Consider the following 21,131-nt stretch of genomic DNA (forward strand, 5'->3'; position numbering starts at 1 on the left):
TCCAAAAGTCCAAAGCTAGAGTTAGTTCTCTGAAATTCCTTTAACTTGGTGATTGTTTATCTAGCTGAATGTTCAAGAATCACACATTTACTTTTTTTTTTCTCTTCAAGCTTCCATCAAAGGCTTCTGAGGAATTTACTGAACCATATTTGCTGAATTTACTAATGTCTGGTTTGCTGTTTTGACAAATGAAGATTGATTACTTAGAGACTGCATAAGTGGTAGCTGGGTCTAACAAGTCGGCGGCTTTTCCTTTGTAGCCAATGTCAGGGTTTTTGATATCACCAGCAGTTGTTGTATGAAGCAGGTTTGCTCACGTAACTGACTCAAATTTCCCGATTGTATGGTTAAAATTGGGTTGCGCACTGCGGGACTCATAGAACCAAGCGTCCTTGCATTTTTTTTTATTCATTCACGGGACGAGGGCGTCGCTGGCTACGCAGCATTTATTGCCCATCCCTAATTGCCCAGAGGGCAGTTAAGAGTCAACCACATTGCAGGGTGAGTCTGGAGTCACATGTAGGCCAGACCAGGTAAGGATGGCAGTTTCCTTCCCTAAAGGGCATTAGTGAACCAGATGGGTTTTTCCCAACAATCGACAATAGATTCATGGTCATCATTAGGCTCTTAATTCCAGATATTTATTGAATTCAAATTCTGTATTGCGGGTGTGGGGATGTCCTTCACATCAAGGTTTGTATTGCAGACTGACAACTGTCTAAGGCTCATCCTAGGGGTTAAGTGGAAAGGCATTGACACATCTTCTTAAAGTTTTTGAGCTCGGGTTGTGGATGAGGTTGTAGACTTGCTTGCCGACCCTATGCGTTTGATTGCAGACCCTGCTAGTTAATATCGTCAGTGCGCCTCCGGTGAAGCGTTGGTGTTCTGTCCCGTTTGTTATTTATATACCTCGGTTTGCTCGAGTGGTCAGCATCACTTCTGGCTCTGTTTATCAGTGGTTTGTATATCGGGCCCAGTTCAGTGTGTGTGTTGATGGAGTTCCGGGTGGAATGCATCAACAAGGACAGCACCCTGAAACTGCTGGACCTGTGCCTCACAACCCAATTCACCCTTAACAACTGTTGGTTGGGATCAACTGAAGATTGCAGTTGACGAAGCCAACCTTCTCAGCCATAGTGTCATACAGCATGGAAACAGACTCTTCAGACCAATTTGTCCATGCTGACTAGGTGTCCTAAACTGACTGATCCCATTTGCCTACATTTGGCCCATATCCCTCTAAACCTTTCCTGTTCATGTGCCTATCCAAATCTCTTTTAAATATTGTAAGTGTACATGCCTCTACCACTTCCTCCGGCAGTTTATTCCACATATGAACCAGCTTTGCACGTGAAAATGTTGCCCTCAGGTCTGTTAGGAACCAAACCAAACCCCCTTAAAACAGATTAAGACGATAACCTAGACCCTGACTTCTCCTTATTTGTCAAGGTAAGTGTTAAGGCGTTGCATTCCATGTACAATTCAATTGGTCAAATTACTCAAATTGAAGCAAAACACACTTTATTTTTACACTACAGTTAAATTACGGATAAATAAAGAATAAAATAAAAGAATTGGCTTAATTGTAACTCTAACAATATGTTTAACAAAATAATACATATAAAAAAAACTACTAATTGACTGTTCCAATATAGTAACATTCCATAAACACACACTTGACAAAGGCAAATTTGGTAAAATAGATTGTTTCACATGCAATTCTAGCAGCAGGTTGAGAACCCCCAGCCTTTAGCTGTAACAGAGAGAGGAATACAAGATTCCACATGCAGCTTCAAGACCCCAGCAACTGCAGAAAGCTAAAACTAAAAAGCGTGGTTCTGTGTCAGCTTGACACCACCCATTCAGGCTGCTTGTATTGTTCCAATTTTTTTTTAGAAATGGCCTCACAATCTGTTTACTTTATTGGCTTTGCTTGGTACCTCTATCTTAGCCTTTCTTCATTAAAAAAAAGAACAAAATACACACTTTACCCTCAAAGCCATTGTATCATCATAAGTCCCTTTTAAATCTTGCCCCTCTCACCTTAAACCAATGCTCTCTTGTTTTGGACTCCCTGGATATTCACTTTATTCATGCCCCTCATGATTTTATAAACCTGATCATAGAATCCCTCCAGTGTGGAAACAGGCCATTTGGCCCAACGAGTCCACACCGACCCTCTGAACATCATCGCACCCAGACCCATCCCCCTACCCTTTCCAGAAACCCTGCATCACCCATGTCTAACCCACCTAATTTACACATCCCTGAACACTAGCATGGCCAATCCACCTAACCTGTACATCTTTAGACTGTGGGAGGAAAGCGGAGGAAATCCACACAGACACAGGGAGAATGTGCAAACTCGACACAGACAGTCACCCGAGGGTGGAATTGAACCCAGGTCCCTGGTGCTGTGAGGCAGCAATGCTAACAACTCAGCTATCATGCCGAAACCACTATAAGGTTGCCCAGGAACATCAGAGCAAGAATCCCTCAAGGTAGCGTTTTCAGTCCATGCACCTTTGAGGTTGAATTAATAATTTTGTCCCTATCTGTCAGGAGTGGGGATGTTTGCTAATGGTGTACATATAATGTTCAGTTCCTTCCACAATTACTAAAGTAATAAGTGCCTGGTCACTTACAGGAAGATCTGGACACCATCCATATAACATATTTGTGTCACATGAATCGTTGGCACTGACTATCTTCAACAAGGCAATTTAATAACCTCCACTTTTACACTCAAGATCATAGCCATTGGTGAATCCTGGGGTCATTGGTCACCAGAAATGTAACTGGACCAATACATAAATACTGTGGTTACCAGGGTAGCTCAGAGGCTGAGAACTGTGCAGTAATGATTCACCTCCTTCTTGTCTTCCCAGCACCTACAAGCTACAAGACAGGAACTGTCATGGAAAAATCTCTACTTGTCTGCTTTGGAGCACCTCCAACCATCTATCTATACTCCATCTATACTTCCTGCTGCCTCTGGAAAGCAACCAAGATAATCAAAGACCCCTCCCGTCCTGGTTATACTCTCTTTCACCCTCTTCTATTGGATAGAAGATATAAAAGTTTGAAAACACATATGAGCAGTTTCAAGAACAGCTTCTTCCCTGCTGTTACCAGGCTGTTGAACGGACCCCTCAAATGTTACGTCTGATCTCTCTCTCTGCTACTACTCTGCGGCTGTAACACTGTATTCTACCCTCTGTTCTGCTACCCTGGTGCACTTTGGATGGTACGATTGGCCTGTACAGCACGCAAAACAACACTTTTCACTGTATCATAGTACATGTGACAACAATAAATCAATAAGTCCAAGACAAAGCAGCCTGCTCAATTGGCACTCCACGCAGCAAGTTAAGCGTTCAACACCTCCATCACCGACTGCACCATCTGCATGATGCACCGCAGTAACTCGCCAAACACTTTCCAAGCTTATACTCTTTATCACCAGGAAGGACAAGGACCTGGGTCTTTAACATTGCATCGACTGCACAGCATCTACTCATGCTGGTACTCTCAGCCACTCGAGTTTCTGGAATAACTCTTTAACTCACAAGTTTTTGAGTCAGCTGAGTGCTCCGTGAGCAAAACCAAAGCTAACAATGAGACATACTCAGTAACCATGGGCCATATTACAAGCAGCAGGTAAGCAGATTGGTATGTGTCATCTGTTGCTCTTCCCTGAGTCAATGCCAGTGAACACAGAGATTTACAGTTTGTACTTGACTGAAGTCTGCATCTTGATTTATCACTCAGTCAGTTTAACACTATAGCATTAAATTGTATCAGGTTACAAACAAAGCTCCCTCAGACCCACTACTGAGGCCTAAGGTATTACCTGCACTGGTAAGGGATAGAATCATTGACTCACATAGTCATACAGCACAGAAACAGACCATTCAGTCATCTACTCCATGCTGACAATAATCCCAACAAAACTAGTTGCACCCGCCTACGCTTGGCCCATGTCTCTCCAAACATTTCTTGTTTACGCTTACCCAAATGTCTTTTATATGCGGTGACTGTAGCCACATCCACCACTTCCTCTGGAGGTTCATTCCACACAAGAACCACCCTGTGTGTAAAAAGATTGCCTCTCATGTCCTTTTTTTTTAAGTCTTTCTACTCTCACCTTAAAAATATGCCCCCTCGTCTTGAAATCCCCACCCTAGGGAAAAGACATTGGCCATCACGTTATCTAAAGCCCTCATGATTTTCTCAACCTCTATAAGGTCACCTCCCAACCTCTTAAGTGCCAGTGGAAAAAAAACCTGAGTCATTCCATTCTGTTTTTATATCTCAAACTCTCTATTTCCAGCAACACCTTGGTAAATGTTTTCTGAACCCTCTTCAGCTTAATAATATCCTTCCTATAACAGGGTGACCAGAACTGAATAGAGTATTCCAGAAGATGTCTAACGAATGTCCTATAGAACCTCAACGTAACATTTCAACTCCCATGCTCACTGGCCAGGCCTAAATCGCTCACCTGGGCTTATCTTTTTCTTCTGAACTTCAACATCAAAGTCCTGTTTCTGCGATGGTTGTTCCTAGGTCACACTTTTCAAGGTTACACTTGGTTTTGTATGTTTTTTGTTGAAAATCCCAGAAAGTTCAACTCCTGCTCAGGACCCTTGCAACTCTAAGGTCATCCACCTAAGGCCCATATAGACAAGATGCATCTGATTTATTGTCTTCGCATAAGTCTTTAATCGAGTAACCTTGGTCAGGCTGCCCTTCAGCAGCCCTTATCACTACATTCCTGCTTAATGAGCAGGGTCCAGTTCTGCCTTTCACAGTTGACTTTTGTTTCTGTGAAGTTGGCCACTTTTTCCCTTCATCCTTCTAGAGATGTAGCTGTTAGCTATTCTGGTACAGTGTAGGAATTAAGATTCATCCATACCACTACACAGCCATGCACTTAACCCCGCAATATGGTGCAGCACGGTGGCTCAGTGGTTAGCACTGCTGCCTCACAGCACTAAGGACCCGGTCTGTGCAGAGTTTGCACATTATCCCCGTGTCTGCATGGAGTTTCCTTCCGGTACTCAGGTTTCCTCCCACAGTCCAAAGAAGTGCAGGCTAGGCAGATTGGCCATGCTAAATTATCTGTAGTGTTCAGAGATGTTAGATTAAGGGGATGGGTCTGGGTGGAATGCTCTGTGTGTCAGTGTGGACTTGTTGGGCCGAAGGGCCTGTTTCCACACTGTAGGGATTCTATGATCTTCTATGAACATAGAGCAGTACAGCACTAGAACAGGCCCTTCGGCCCACAATGTTGTGCCGAACAAAACACCAAATTTAATTATTCCATTCTGTTTGCCTTTGGTCCATATCCCTCCATTCCATGAATATTCACATTCTTATCTAAAAGCCCCTTAAATGCCCCTATTGTATCTGCCTCCACCACCACACCTGACAGCACATTGCAGACACCCACCACTTTCTGTGTAAAATAACATGCCCCTCACATTTCCTTTGAACTATCTCCCTCCCACCTGAAATTCATGCCCCCTAGTATCAGACATTTCAACACTGTCACCCTACTCATGGATCTCATAATTTTATAGACTTTTATCAAGTCTCCCCTCAGCCTGTTCCACTCCAAAGAAAATAACCCGAGTTTTTCTAGCCTCTCCTTATAGCTCATACCCTCTAATCCAGGCAGCATCCTTGTTAATAATGTTATGTACCTGGGAGATGTTTTCCTGATACAATTCTCCTTGAGTATGGTGCACTGTTCTTAGCTTGAGAAATAAAACTGAGGAACCCAATAGCAAGGCGAGTCTCATCTTGTGGCAAAGGTTTCAAAAGAACAATGAAATTTGGCTACCTTATTTAAATATAAGCATAAAAATCTGGTCAATATGCGTGTGTTGTTAGCATCTGAGACAAGGTTCGCAACTTAGTCCAGTGTAACAGAGCAAATAAGACAGATACAGGGCTCCTCTCCCTGAAAAATGTTGAGACGGGGAAGGGAGAACATTTAATAAAACATAAGACAGCACCAATTCGAGATAGCCCATCATCACAATTAAAAGTGTGCCCTCCAAGGCACTTTATGTTTGACTACAACTCGGGCATCCAAGTGTGTGGAAAAATGGTTTGCTTGCCTCAAACATTCAATTAACAGTTTGGTCTGTAGTCAGCTTTTGGAGCAATTGGCAATGCAGTGAAATCCAGGACACGCCATAATAACCACACTCCCAACTAAAGTGAGATTGTCTTTCAAATATAGAAGCTCGTAAAGTCCTGATCCTGCATGTATTAAAAGCAACTGATTCTGAATGCTGCTTGCATTCTGTAGAATGTAAATTGATGGTAGCCAGTCTAATAACTTGTATTCTGTCAAAATGATTTGTAGGAAGGCATAACTACAGAAGGCCTGAGTTGCACTGATGTTCATAAACTAAATTATTTGGTGCAATTAATATGTTTGTCTCCCTGTGCAGTTGCAATGGCAGTTCGATCTTTCACTCTGCTTGCCTTAATAAGATCAACTGAATTGTTTATTTGATCTCCTCTTTATCTTCTGTTAAAGCTCAAAAAGCTCCTATCAAAACAACAGTACCTTAACATTTGTCCAGCATGTTTAGTGTAAAAAATCATCCCAAGACACTTCTCAGTGACGTCAAAGTGGGAATCATAGAATCCCTAAAGTGTAGAAGCAGGCCTTTCAGCTCATCGAGTCCACACCGACTCTCTGAAGAGCATCCCACACAGACCCACCTCCCTACCCTACCCCCTTGTAACCCTGCATTTCCCATGGCTAACCCACCTAGACTGTACATCAGTAGATACTGTGGGCAATTTAGCATGGCCAATCCACCCTAACCTGCACATCTTTGGACTGTGGGAGGAAACCCACACAGACACAGGGAGAATGTGCAAACTTCGCACAGACAGTCGCCGAAGGCTGGAATCAAACCCGGGTCCCTGGTGCTGTGAAGCAGCAGTGCTAACCACTGAGCCCATGTTGGAAGGATGACTAAAAGTGGCAGGTTTTCAAAAGGATCTTAAACCAGGAGTGGGAAGTGGAGAAACAGAAGGCTGAGAGAGACTATCGCAAAGAGTGGCTCAAAGGCACTGAAGGCATGATTGTGACTGGTAAGAATGACCATGGAGGATGGTTTGTGTCCATACACACAGCTGGAGTAAGTTCTAGATGTCCATGTTGTACAATGATGGCTGGGTTCAGGATGATGTATGGGCACCTGACTCACAGATGACTGGATTCCAGCGGGTATGGGAAAGCAGTGCCAGACATGTATGGTGATGATACTGTGCCTTTGCAAGATGTGTTCTGTCCTGTTTCTCTTGCTGAGGGGTTTTGCCACAGTGGTACCGATATGGCTCCTCCCGGCAAGCACTTTGTAAATAGCTCCCGGTTTCTGGCTGTTTTTACAGAGTAAAAGAAAAAAAAGTCATGAGTGGGCATTTTTCTGAAGAAGGGTCCAGACCTGAAACGTCAACTTTCCTGCTCCTCTGATGCTGCTTGGCCTGCTGTGTTCATCCAACTCTACACCTTGTTATCTCAGATTCTCTAGCATCTGCAGTTCCTACTATCTCATGCTTTATTTGCTGTTGTGTTTGGTGAGCTTGACTTTGAAGAAAATGCTGTGGTCTAACCTTCCATGAGCACGCATATACGGAGAAAGCAGCATGGTGGGTTCAGTTGACTGGAAGGCTGGTTTACAATGCAGAGTGATAGCAACATCATGGGTTCAATTCCCACACTGGCTGAGGTTACTCTAAAGGATTCTCTGTCTCAACATTTTCCCTCACCTGAGGCATGGTCAACCTCAGGTTAAACCAACACCAGTCATCTCTATGTCTTTGTCATGAGACAGCAGCCTATAGTACTGTAGGACTGTGGCAACTTTACCTTCATTCATTGTAGTGATTGTAACAAGGTCAGCCAGGTGGACCTCATAGAATATGGGTTCCCCGATTGGGGCCGTTAACCTGGTCCCATCAGGGAGCCCTGGCTGACAGATAGAAACAGGAGTGTCAGGGGTTCTGTTCACTCTGAGAGCTGGCTCTGAGGAAGCTGGACCAGTGTCAAGTAATATGCACATGTAAATAAAGGGTGTCTTGGTGACTGGGTACCGACCTCCGTGGAGTTATTGACTTTAGAAATTTATATGATGTATAATACTGAAATTAGAAACCACCTCAGGACAGCACTGTGGCTCAGTGGTTAGCACTGCTGCCTCACAGCACTAGGCACCCAGGTTTGATTTCAGCCTCAGGCAACTGTCTGTGTGGAGTTTGCACATTCTCCCTGTGTCTGCGTGGGTTTCCTCCAGGTGCTCCGGTTTCCTCCCACTGTCCAATGATGTGCAGGTTAGGTGGGTTGGCCATGCTAAAAATGTGGGTAATGGAAGGGTGGGAAGATAGGTCTGTGTGGGATGCCCTTTTGAGAGTCAGTGCAGACTCAATGGTCTCCATCTGCACTGTAGGGATTATATGATACCCTTTGGCCCATAGTTACAATATGCATTCTCAATTATCAAAAAGACAAATTTTCCAGACACTGTTCTTAATTTTAACGTCATAATTAAAGTTGAATAAAATAGTGAAGAGGACTAGGCACAAATGATGATCAAAGCCTTTAGCTGATGTTTTGTTCCATTTTGTTAAAGATTTTATGCTCGAATATTTGAATCAATGTTTTATTTTCCCAGGCAGATTTAAGGCTTTATTCCGAGGAGGCAGAGCAGTTGAACTTCCTCACTACATTAAAATTGGGCCTTTACTTGGAAATCATTTGAAACACAATCAGACTGGTGCACCAGAGACCTTAAGGTTAAGGGGAGGCGATGGCCTAGTGGTATTATCGCTAGACTATTAATCCAGAGACCCAGATAGTGTTCTGGAGACCCAGGTTTGAATCCGGCAGATGGTGGAATTTGAATTCAATAAAAAAATATCTGGAATTGATAATCTAATGATGACTGTGAATCCATCGCCAATTGTCGGGAAAAACCCATCTGGTTCACTAAGGTCCTTTAGGGAAGGAAACTGCCATCCTTACCTGGTCTAACCTATATGTGACTCCAGACCCACAGCAATGTGCTTGTCTCTGGGCAATTAGGGATGGGCAATAAATGCTGCCTAACCAGCAACGTCCTCATCCCGTGAATGAATAAAGAAATAAAAAAAGTCAACTTGACTCACCAGTCTGTGGTCTCTCTGAACAGGCCTTGCAAAGTTTGCGTCTTTTGACTTCCTCAACCCAGGCTATCTCACAATCATCTCAGAGATAGTAAGAACTGCCGATGCTGGAGTCAGAGATAACACAGTGTGGAGCTGGAGGAACACAGCAGGCCAGGCGGCATCAGAGGAGCAGGAAAGTTGACGTTTCGGGACGGGACCCTTCAGAAGGGTCACGGTGGAATCATTGACATCCCCCCTCTCACTCCACTCTCCAAATGCCTCCAGAACACTTCAGAACAGGGATCATTCCTGTCAACCCCAACTGCAACCTCCTCCTGCCAATATTCACAGGGTGGGCTGTGGATCAGGTTGGACTCAACAAAGACGCAGCGAACATTTGTTTTAAATGAGCCACACTGATATTAAGAGTTTTTATTTCTATTCCAAAGCTCTTGGGGTGCACTGCTCATGTTGGGTTACTCGCAAATCAATTCCACTCTTTTTTTGTCAGACAGAGCTGCTGGGAGAAATTTCGTTTTACTTTGTGCATTTCGAGTATTAACAATTTGAAACAAGGGGCAGAATAAGCTGAGGTACGTCATCCAACCTAAAGAAAAGAATTCAGAAGCAAAGTTTGACTGATTCCCAGGATGGCAGGACTGTATATGAAGAAAGGCAGGATCAACTGAGCTTGTACTCGCTGGAATTTAGAAGAATAAGGGGGGGATCTCATAGAAACGTATAAAATCCTGATGGGACTGGACAGGCTAGGTGGGGGAAGTATGTTCCCAATGTTGGGGAAGTCCAGAACTAGGGCTCACAGTCTAAGAATAAGGGGTAAGCCATTCAGGAGTGAGATGAGGAAGAATTTCTTCACTCAGAGACTTGTGAACCTGTGGAATTCTCTCCCACAGGAAGCTGTTGGGGCCAGTTTATTAGATATATTCAATAGGGAGCTGGACGTGGCCCTTGAGGCTAAAGGGATCAAGGGGTATGGAGTGAAAGCGGGAGTGGGATACTAAAATTGCGTGATCAGCCTTGATCATATTGAATGATAGTGCAGGCTTGAAGGGCCGAATGGCCTACTCCTTTCCCAGATTTCTATGTTTCCATGTTTCAATGTTCGTTTTCATTTGAATCTGACAGTTGAAACTATAAAGTGAACATATATTTGGGTCTAGGATGATTTCCATAGCATTAAAACCAAACTTGAGTTTAATGTTTTCTTATAAGAAAAGCAGATGTTATGTGTACTGGTAATAAACTATGGGAGAACTGCATTGTTCCAAACCAGATTTAAATTATTCAAGGTTTTAATTACAAGTTCTTCTGATTCCAAACTGCTGAATGTACTGTTCACAATTTGATTACAATAAGACCAGGATCAGCAAAAGTGCTGATTGATTTAATATTCAGGTCAGTAAGGAAACAGAAATATACTCAAACCTTTGCTGACATAAGCTCTGATCTATCGAAAAGTGTACGTTTAAACAAAAAAATGTGCAGCCAACCTCTTTAAATATCATAATGTAAAATTTGAAATCTGCCTTCAATTTACATCTACATGTTTGTAAATAATGAAGGCAACATATGGCTATCCCTGCTTTGGTTTATGAAGACAGAATATGCTAATAGCATTAGTGATCTGTAAGGTGCAGTTTAATCAAGCATTTTATTCGCTAATTGATTAAGGAAAAAGGGAGAAAACTTGCAGTTTTAAGTACCTTAATGACCTCAAGATATCCCGAAGTGCCTTGCAGCTCTTTTGAAGTCTAGCCAATAGAGGTTGAGAGCACAAAAAAAAGGCCTTCTGGACCATCAAGTCTCAGTCAGTTATCAACAACCAGCCAACTATTCTAGTCCTATTTTCCAACCCTGTGGAGCTGGAAACAGAATTAATTCCAGTGACTCTTCTTCAGAACTGACAGTTAGGATTTGTTTTGGAGCTTGCATTGAGCCATTGGTCCTGAAGAAGGGTCACTGGACCTGAAATGTTATCTCTTATTTCTCTCCACAGGTGTTACTGAGTTTCTCCAGCAATTTCTGTTTTTGTTTCTTTCATTGAGCTCCTCTGGAACACTGCAGCAGGTCGTGGACATTAAGGTGGGACATTGATTTCGTGTTTTGTGTCACCTTTAACAATGATGCACTCCCTCAATGCAGAATTCGACTAACTTTTCCAGTCAGGACATGGAGAGGGATTTGAACTGAGAACCTTATCATTCAGAGGCAAAAGTACTACCAACTGAGATATAAGCAACATAGATTTAACTTTCTATTGAATGTATACACAGAAGAAACGCATACATGACCATCGCACCGAGGAAATATTTTTGACATCCTTCTTTCTTATCAATCAATGGTCATTATTTTAACCACTCTTTCATTATTTTCTCACTTCAACACTATTGGTTGGAAAAACATTTACTAACACCCCACAGTTAACACAGGGAACTGGTGAATTAATGCACTGTGACATGAGAGTTGAACTCAGATTTGATTCCACAAGTAGAATTTTCCCACTTAAAATTAAAGTATGATGGTTATAAAGTAGGTCTTGTAAAATCGTGTTTTACTCCAAAAGTGACTTTACCGGCTGAAAACCAGTGACTGAGTTTTAAAAGAATGAAGCAGTGATTTGAAACAGCAGCTTCTAAAATGGCCAAACATTGACCTGACTTTATATTTTCTAGATCAATTGAATTGCAATTGCCCTATGTAGAAAACCTCATCAAAAAGTGTTTACTTTGAAGGTGTATGAATGGGATCATCTGCTAACCCATTCACAAAGTACCCTGACAATCAAATGGATACTCAACAGAGAATCAGAGAACCAAGAGTTAGACATAAACTCCTCGGAGAACGAATACTGGTCATTGAAAGGAATTCATTCACTCATCAAATCATGTAAACCAGGGGTTTGGAATCCACATGCCATACCCATGTTTAGGGAATAGTTTAGATGGAGAGAGAGAATCTCGTGACAAGCCAGCTAAGTCTCTATTATGTCTAATAAACTGACTATTTTTCGCCAAGCCAGTAAGAACAGAGGAAGGCCAAAACAATCAGGATTACTGAGTGGGTCTCTCTCTTACTCTTCATCCAACCAAGGTTTGAGCCCTCCACTTTCCAACCATCAACATGCCTTCAGCTGAGTTTCAACAATTAACCCAGCAACTGCTCACTCTAACTTAACAGAGATGAATTGTTCATTAACATACTTGAATCTTTTCAACACCAAACTCAGAGGGAAGATTAAGCTCAGTCTGAAACCATCCAAGTCAGTAATCTGCAAGATTTGGATATTTTTAACTCTTATTGTCTTATATAGAATCTCTACAGTGTGGAAGCAGGCCATTCGGCCCATCAAGTCCACACCAACCCTCGGAAGAGCATCCTGCCCAGACCCACCACCTGACCTTAGCCCTGTAACTCTCCATTTTCCAATGGCTAATCAATATGGTCTGTACATTCCTCCACACGCTGGGCAATTTAGCACAGCCAAATACACCTAATCTGCATGTCTTTGGACTATGAGAGGAAATCAGAGCACCCAGAGGAAACCCATGCAGACATGGGGAGAATGTGCAAACTCCACACAGACAGTCACCCACAGGTGGAATTGAACCCGGGTCCCTAGCACTGTGAGGTAATAGGGTTAACCACTGAGCCACTGAGCTTTAAAAATTCTTAGCCTGTCCAGTTTCCACTCTGTATCTTAGTTGTGTGTGTATGTGAACCTTGAGGTACAGTGCAGAATGTTTTCATTACTTTATTTAAGTTCAATTTTTAGTACAATAAATATAATTCTCTCTTCTTCTAAAAATAAATCTTGCAAGGAAAATCTGTTTCTGTGTCTTTTATAGTCACAGAATAATTTATCCACTTGTTGAATTGCAAAATACATCCTTTTCATTTAAAAAAACTTGCCAAATGAGGAGTGGGACAAGAAGCGAGCTATTACACCCTTGCTCACCTGGCTGTTACATAGGAATATAGCAACTAATTCAGTCATAGGGATTTCCCATTAACAGCAGGGCAATAACAACCAAACAGGAGGCTGGAAGAACACAGCAAGCCAGGCAACATCTGGAGGAAAGGAGGAATCAATGTTTTGGGTATTACCCTTCTTTAGGGGGGCAATAGCTAGGCAATAACAAAGAGACAACAATTATATTTCCTTCTCAGCAAAGTCGCTTACTTGTCCTTATTTGACTTTAGAATAGGGACGGCACTACGAAAGCCTACTAACTGCCTATTTATGGTTGCACTGAGAAGTTAATGATAGGCCTTTTCCATTGGCTGTCAGAGTCCTTGTGGCTATAATGTTACCACAAGGACATTGGGACGGGAATTTTAGTATAACAGCCTGCATCAAGGAGAGAACGGAAATCTATGCGTAGGTCAAGATGGCATGTGAGCTGGATCATAACTCGTTCCAGTATCTGAAAGGTTTCCGGAAATATTCACTTCCCTTTCAGATAATAATTTGCACATCAGCAGTGTTACTTCTTGTCATGACAAAAAGGAAACTAAATCTTTGTTTTTCGAGGAACAAAGTACTGAGATATGGAATCTGTACTGAAAGCCATAAATACTGGAGATTACAGCAAGCTAACGTTTGGAGTCTATTGTTTCTCTCTGTCAATAGGTTCTAGCTACTGCAGATCGTGAATTGATTCCATTCCAACTCTTTCAAAATTAGGGAAGAAGCAGATATGCTTGAACTCCACTGCCTATTTAATTTGAATGGTTGTTTTGGACTGGGAATGCAAGTCAAAAAGATACATGCTTCAAAGAAGATGACAGATCAGAAATGTTTCTTACCCTCCAGGAGATAACTAGCATGTGGAACAAAAAAACATCATTGATTTTATCTCATTCAAAGCTTTTGAAAAGAAATTTGCGTGATATCCAGGAAAAAGAAGGGGACAGAGCCTTGAAGATGTTTATAGCGAAATTAGATCTTTTTTTCAGGGAAAGGAGCTTTCTGTTCCTTGAGTTAAGAATTCTGTTGATGAAGTTATTCTCTTTTGAACGGAATACGCGATAGCAAGGTCATTGGTTTGGTGGTAGCATTCCCAACTCTAAGGCAAGAGGATTTGGGAACAAAAAGAGAAATTGCTGGAAAATCTCAGCATATCTGGCAACATTTGTGGAGATAAATAAGTGTTAACATTTCAGGTCCAGCCTGAGGAAGGGTCACTGGACCTGAAATGTTAACTATCATTTCTGTCCACAAATGCTGCCAGACCTGCTGAGATTTTCCAGCAATTTCTGGTTTTGTTTCTGACTTCCAGCATCCACAGTTCTTTCAGTTTTTTTTTTATTCGGCAGGATTTGGATGTTACCAAGCAGAAAATGGAACATCGACACTGAATACTGACTGAGCTCCAAAAGGGATTTCGTGCCTGATGGGTATGGGTACAGCTGCCCTCTCCCATTTTATCACAAAGGCCATTTGTCTCACATAAGCCCTTTCCTACACACCTTGCGTCCACTTGGACGAATTTCAACCCAAATGTGGAATGTCTGCAAAGGGTAGTTGGGGCTGTTGGTTACATCCTACCGAGGAAAGGGTGAACATCATTAGGTTTAACAACAAGTAAAAAACACATGGCTTCTTTTTGTGCCAAGCTGCCCAATGAAGTCACGCTGAAACCTTGAGTTAGGAGTGGAGCAGAGAACAATAAATGGGTAAACATTTGTACACAGAGCCTGGGCAGAGTGGGCATAATGGAATTGTAATAATTTCTATTGTGACTAACAAAAACAGAAGTTGCTGGAAAAGCTCAGCAGGTCTGGCATCATCGGTGAAGAAAAATCAGAGTTACTGTTTCGTGTCCAGTGACCCTTCCTAATAACCGATAGTAGCTGGGACCTATGACCCCACCATGGAACACCAGGCCATTGTATCGACCAGGGTAACTAATCTCATTTCATCTGGTGACCTCTCCCCCCACTACTTCCAAGCTGATAGTCCCCCAGCCTCGCTTAGCTCTCTTCTACATCCTCCCAAAAATCCACAAACATGACTGTCCAGGCAGACCCATTGTTTCAGCTTGCTCCAGCCCCACAGAAATCATCTCTTCCTACCTTGACCCTGTCTCCTCTCCCCTGGTCTAGTCCCTGCCCATGTACATCCGTGTTTCCTCTGACGCCTTACGTCAGTTTCACAACTTCCAGTTTACAGGTTCCAGCCACCTCCTCTTTACCATGGGCATGCGATCCCTTTACATGTCCATTCCCCACCAGGAGGGTCTTAGGGTTCTCCGCTTCTTCCTGGAGCACATACCTGAACCGTCCCCACCCACCATCACCGCCCTCCGCTTGGCCGAGCTCATCCTCGCCCTCAACAACTTCTCTTTTAACTCCTCCCATTTTCTTCAGGTAAGAGGGGTTGCCATGGGTACCCACATGGGCCCCAGTTCTGCCTGTCTCTTCGTGAGGTACATGGAACATTCCTTGTTCCAGTCCTATTCCAGTCCCCACCCACAACTCTTTTTCCGACATATCGATGATGTCATCGATGCTGCTTCCTTCTCTCGAACGGAATCGGAAATGTTCATCGATTTTGCTGCCAATTTCCACCCTGCCCTCACTTTCACCTGGTCTACCTTTGACTCCCCCCTTCCTTGACATCTCTGTTTCCATTTCTGGGGATAGACTGGCCACTAATATCCATTACAAACCCAATGACTCCCACAGCTACCTGCACTGTACATCCTCACACCCTGCTTCCTGTAAAGACTCCATCCCATTCTCTCAGTTCCACTGTCTCCGTCGCGTATGTTCAGATGAGAACAACTTCGACCAGGGACCCTCCAAAATGTGCACCTTCTTCCTCAATCGAGGATTCCCCAGCATCGTTGTCGACAGGGTCCTCAACCAGGCCCGACCCATCTCCCGCACTTCCGCCCTCAACCCGTCTCTTCCCTCCTGCAACAGTGATAGGGTTCCCCTTGTCCTCACCTAACATCCCACCAGCATCCACATCCAGAAGATCATCAGACGCCATTTCCGCCAGTTCCAGCAAGATGCCACGACCAGACACATATTCCCCTCCCCTCCCTTGTCCATCTTCCACAGGGACTGTTCCCTCTGGGACACCCTGGTCCACTCTTCCTTCACTCCCTACACCCCCCACAGCCGCACGTCACCTTCCCCTGTAACCACATGGGTGTAACACCTGCCCATTTACCTCCTCCCTCCCCAAGATCCAAGGGCCCAACATACCTTCCACATGAAGCAACACTTCACCTGCACTTCCCAGAATCTAGTCTACTGTATTCACTGTTCACAATGTGGTCTCCTCTACATTGGGGAAACGAAGCGTAGACTGGGTGACCGCTTCACAGAAATCTACGTTCTGGTCTCACAAAAGACCCTGAGCTTCCTGTTGCCTACCACTTTAACACACCACCCTGTTCCCTGGCCAACGTCTCTGTCTCTGGCTTGCTGTAGTGTTCCAGCAAAGCTCACCACAGTCTGGAAGAACAACACCTAATTTTCCACTTGGGGACCCTACAGCCCTCCAGACTCAATGTCGCGTTCAATAATTTTAGGGCCTAAACTCTCCCATGTCCCAGCCCTTCCCCCCCACACACCAGGCCTTGTTTCCACATAGCCTGCCACTACACACCCCATGTTGTTAGTCACTAACAGTCCCCATTAACAACTATTCACCCTCCCAGCCTGATTGTTAGCAACTGCTTTGTCTATCCAACTGCTCTTCTGTCTCTTTGGGCTCTAACCTATCATTTAATTCCTAACCCACCCCCTTCCTATTTTCTTCATACAAACCGGCATTTTCTCAGCTACCATCAGTTCGGAGGAAGGGTCACTGGACCTGAAACATTAACGCTGATTTTGTTTTCATAGATGCTGCCAGACCTGTTGAGCTTTTCCAGCAACTCCTGTTTTTGTTCCTGATTTACAGCATCCGTAGTTCGTTTGGTTTCTGTTGTAGCTAGTTTGCTTGTAATGTCAGACTCAGTTTATCAGGATTTATCTCCCAAGGCTGCTCACAGTTTTTACTCTTCACAGTAGATTAAGCAGTTAATCTCAGTAATAGTGAATTGCAGTCTGAATTAGTAGCTCAGTCAGGTAGATCAACACACATAATCTTAAAGACGATCGCTACCTGCTACACTGGAAGGGACCTTGCCATTGCTCCTTTTCATTTTTGCTGAGGTGTTGGTGCTTAGCTGAAACAGACTGTTCCTCTCTGATCATCTACTATGTTCCCATCCTAGGTCTGTGTCAAAAGGTATTCATTTCACATTTTAGGAAACCATTCACTCTTAGGATGTGGACATTGCTCTAAATTCCAACATTTATTGTCCACTCTCAGTGTTATAGACCATACCAAACTCTGTCAAAACATATTCAGAAAATAGCCTAGGCCCTAGTTTTTTCTTACTTTAAGGATAAGTTTAAGGTATTGTATTCTGCTTGCAATTTTTTTGGTCAAACTACGCGACTTTAAGCAAGGCACACTTTATTTTTACACGATTGTACAAGCGGAGACAAAATAAAAGGAGGAATTGGCTTATTTGTAACTCTATCGAAATGCTTACCAAAATAATAGATATATAACAACTACTAAATAACTATTCCAAATTGGTAAGATCCCATGAATAGACCCTTGGCAAAAGGCAAAATTCAGTAAAATAGATTGTTTTACATGTAATTCTCCAGTCCAGGAGCGACAAGAAAAATCTCAGAGAAAAAGAGATACAGAGTAGCAGGGAGAGATGTATTACAGCTTCCAACCCCAGCTTCAAGATCGCGGCAAATGCTACTGAAAAACTAAAACAAAAACTCTTGGTTCTGTGGGAGGTTGACCCCACCCGGTCAGGCTGCTTCTAATGTTCCAACCTCAGGAAAAAAAAAAAAACTAGGCCTCACAAACTGTTTAGTTTATGGGCTTTTAAGCAGGCCAGTTGGTACCTCTGATCTCAACATTTCTTCATTGAAAAAAACAGACAGTCAACTATATTGGTTTGGGATTCACTTACTGTGTAGGTCAGACTTCTTTTACTTTATTCATTCACGGGATGAGGACATTGTTGGCTGGACCAGTGTTTATTGCCCATCTCAAAGGAGCAATTTTTTTCTAAAGGATATTAGTGAACCAGATTGTTTTTTTTTCCCGATGATGGATTCATGGTCATCATTAGTCTCTTAATTCCAGATTTTTATTGAATTCAAACTCCACCATCTGTCATGGTGGGGTTCAAATCCACACCCCCAGAACATTAGCTGATCTCCGGATTAACAGTCCAGTGGTAATAGCACTAGGCCATTGGCTTCCTGTAGCAGACTGCGGAAGAACGGTAGTGGTCTTTACCGCGAGAGGACCTTACCGAGCCATTTTTACGACAATCTAACAATTCCCACTCACTTTTGTAAATGCCCATTTTTATTTCCAGCTTTTTAAATTGGCTCAAAATTTTCACCTTGAGGAGTGACTTACGGTTTCTTGATTATTAGTCCAAAATCGTGCTTAGTTTAAGAAAGTGCCAATAATACACTTGGATACTTGACAGCTTCACTGTGACTAAATATCCCAAACTCAAAGCCTTTCAAAATTCCATAGGATGATCCTGTGAGTTTTGAAAGCAGCTGACCTGTAATAGTGTGTGTAACTAATTCAGTCCAACCAGTGAGATTGAAAAAGAATCCTTTACTTCCATTACAGCCGTGTCAGCCTCACAGACAAACATCCATATCCACCAGCGTTTATGTGGTCATGATTAACAATGTGATAGAATCCATACAGCGTGGAAGCAGGCCGTTCAGCCCATCGAGGCCGCAGTGACCCTCCGAACAGCATACCACCCAGACCCACCCCACTACCCTGTCCCTATAACCCCGCATTTCCCATGGCTAACCCACCTAGCTTGCACATCCCTGGTCACTATGGGGCAATTTAACATGGCCAATCCACCCAACCCGCACATCTTCAGACTGTGGGAGGAGACTGGAGCGCCCAGGGGAAATCCACACAGACACAGAGAGTACATGCAAACTCCATGCAGACAGTCATATGAGCGAAGAATTGAATCCAGATCCCTAGTGCTGTAAGGCAGCAGTGGTAATCACTGAGCCACCATGCTGCCCACCCAATAATTAACTGGTTTTATGATTTGACTGAGGGATAGATATTGGCCAGGAAATGCCGGTCTACTCCCCTCCCTTTTTTGGGAATAGGGCTCTGTGATCTTCATTTCCACCTGATAGGCAGATCAGACCTTAATTTAATACCCCATCCAGGAACGGTACCTTCAGTGTTGCTCCTTCAGTACTGGCAGAGTCAACCTTGACTTTCCATACTCAAGCCCTAAAATAGGATTTGAACTTAGAATGTGTGATTCAGAGATTACCAACTGAACCACAGCTAACGCTGTTTATGATATGTATCACTTGCATTAGCAAGTGAAAGACAATAATACTTCGATCAATCGCAATCATCATCAGATCAACTTATCGTTACATATGTAAATGGCTGAGCACTATGATATTTGGTGACCCTACCAAGAGATAGCACAGCGTCAGCAGTGTTTTTTTTAAACCCAGTCCGTAGTTCCACACAACGTCACTCCGTATTTAATACTAAGCAGATTCCAGTCTGCCTTTCCAATCCTTCTGGCAACATCAGACTGATCACACAATGTTCCGATATGTGATGTTCAGCCCTCGGATATCCAAGCATGTGGAAAAATGGTTTGCTTGCCTCAAACATTCAATTAACAGTTTGGCCTGCAGTCAGCTTTTGGGGCAATAGGCATTGCAGTCAAAAGCAGGTCTCAACCATCACAACCGCACTCATAACTAAGCCAAGATTTTATTCAAGTCGGATGCCTCGTCCACTCTCTGCACCGTTAAACATGGGCTAAAACTGCAGCCATGGTCATTCATGCTCTCCTCAAATAATTTTAATACTTGTCAATTAACGAGCTGCTTCTCCACACTTGTGCAATATGTCAATTTTGTTAATACAGTTCTGGGAAACAAAGTATCTTTGTGATCACAATGAGATCTGGATTTTCCTCTTCACCTATTTCAGGGGTAAAGTCGATGTCTTTGAAGATAAGAGGCTTCTCTGCGAACAGCACGAAACAGCTGGACTTCTAAAGCCACAAAGACCACTTGTAGTGTGGAAGTAGGCCATTCAGCCCATATCGACCCTCCGAAGAGCATCCCACCCAGACCCTCCCCATCCCTGTAACATAGCATTTTCCATGGCTAATCCACCTAACCTACACAACCCTGAACACTACGGGCAATTTAGCCTGGCCAATCTACCTAACCTGCACATCTTTGGACTGTGAGAGGAAACCAGAGCACCCAGAGGAAACTTGCACAGACACAGAGGGAATGTGCAAACTCCACACAGGCAGTCACGTGAGGGTGGAATCGAACCCGGGTCCCTGGCGCTGTGAGGCAGCAGTGCTAACCACTGAGCCACCGTACCATACTGCACATAATGAAGTGATGCTTTCCATACAGATTGTATTTTGTGGAATCTTAGGCTCAGACAGAAGCCATCAGCCCATTGTGCTTGTGCTGAGTCTTTTGAAAAGGTCATTCAATTAGCTCAAATGCTTTAACGTAAACAGAATTTATCGGAGAAACCCAACAGGTCTGGCAACATCTGTATTGAGAGAAAGCAGAGCTAATGTTTCGATTCCAGTGACCCTTCTTCAGAACTAGTTTTGGACTCAAGACATTAACTCTGTTTCTTCCTCCATGGATACTGCCAGGCCTGCTATGTTTCTCCAGTAACTTTTGCTTTTGCTTCAGTTTCTAGCATCTGAGGTTCTTCACTTTATTTCAGCTCCAATGCTTTTGTCAATTTCTGAATATTTACCTTTTAATGTCCAATTATCTTTTGAAACTTTACTGAATCTACTCTCACTATCTTTTCAGGCAGTGGATTCAGAGTCTTAAAG

The sequence above is a fragment of the Rhincodon typus genome, chromosome 12 (genome assembly GCF_021869965.1).
Source record: "Rhincodon typus isolate 14 chromosome 12, sRhiTyp1.1, whole genome shotgun sequence".
Lineage (NCBI taxonomy): Eukaryota > Metazoa > Chordata > Chondrichthyes > Orectolobiformes > Rhincodontidae > Rhincodon > Rhincodon typus.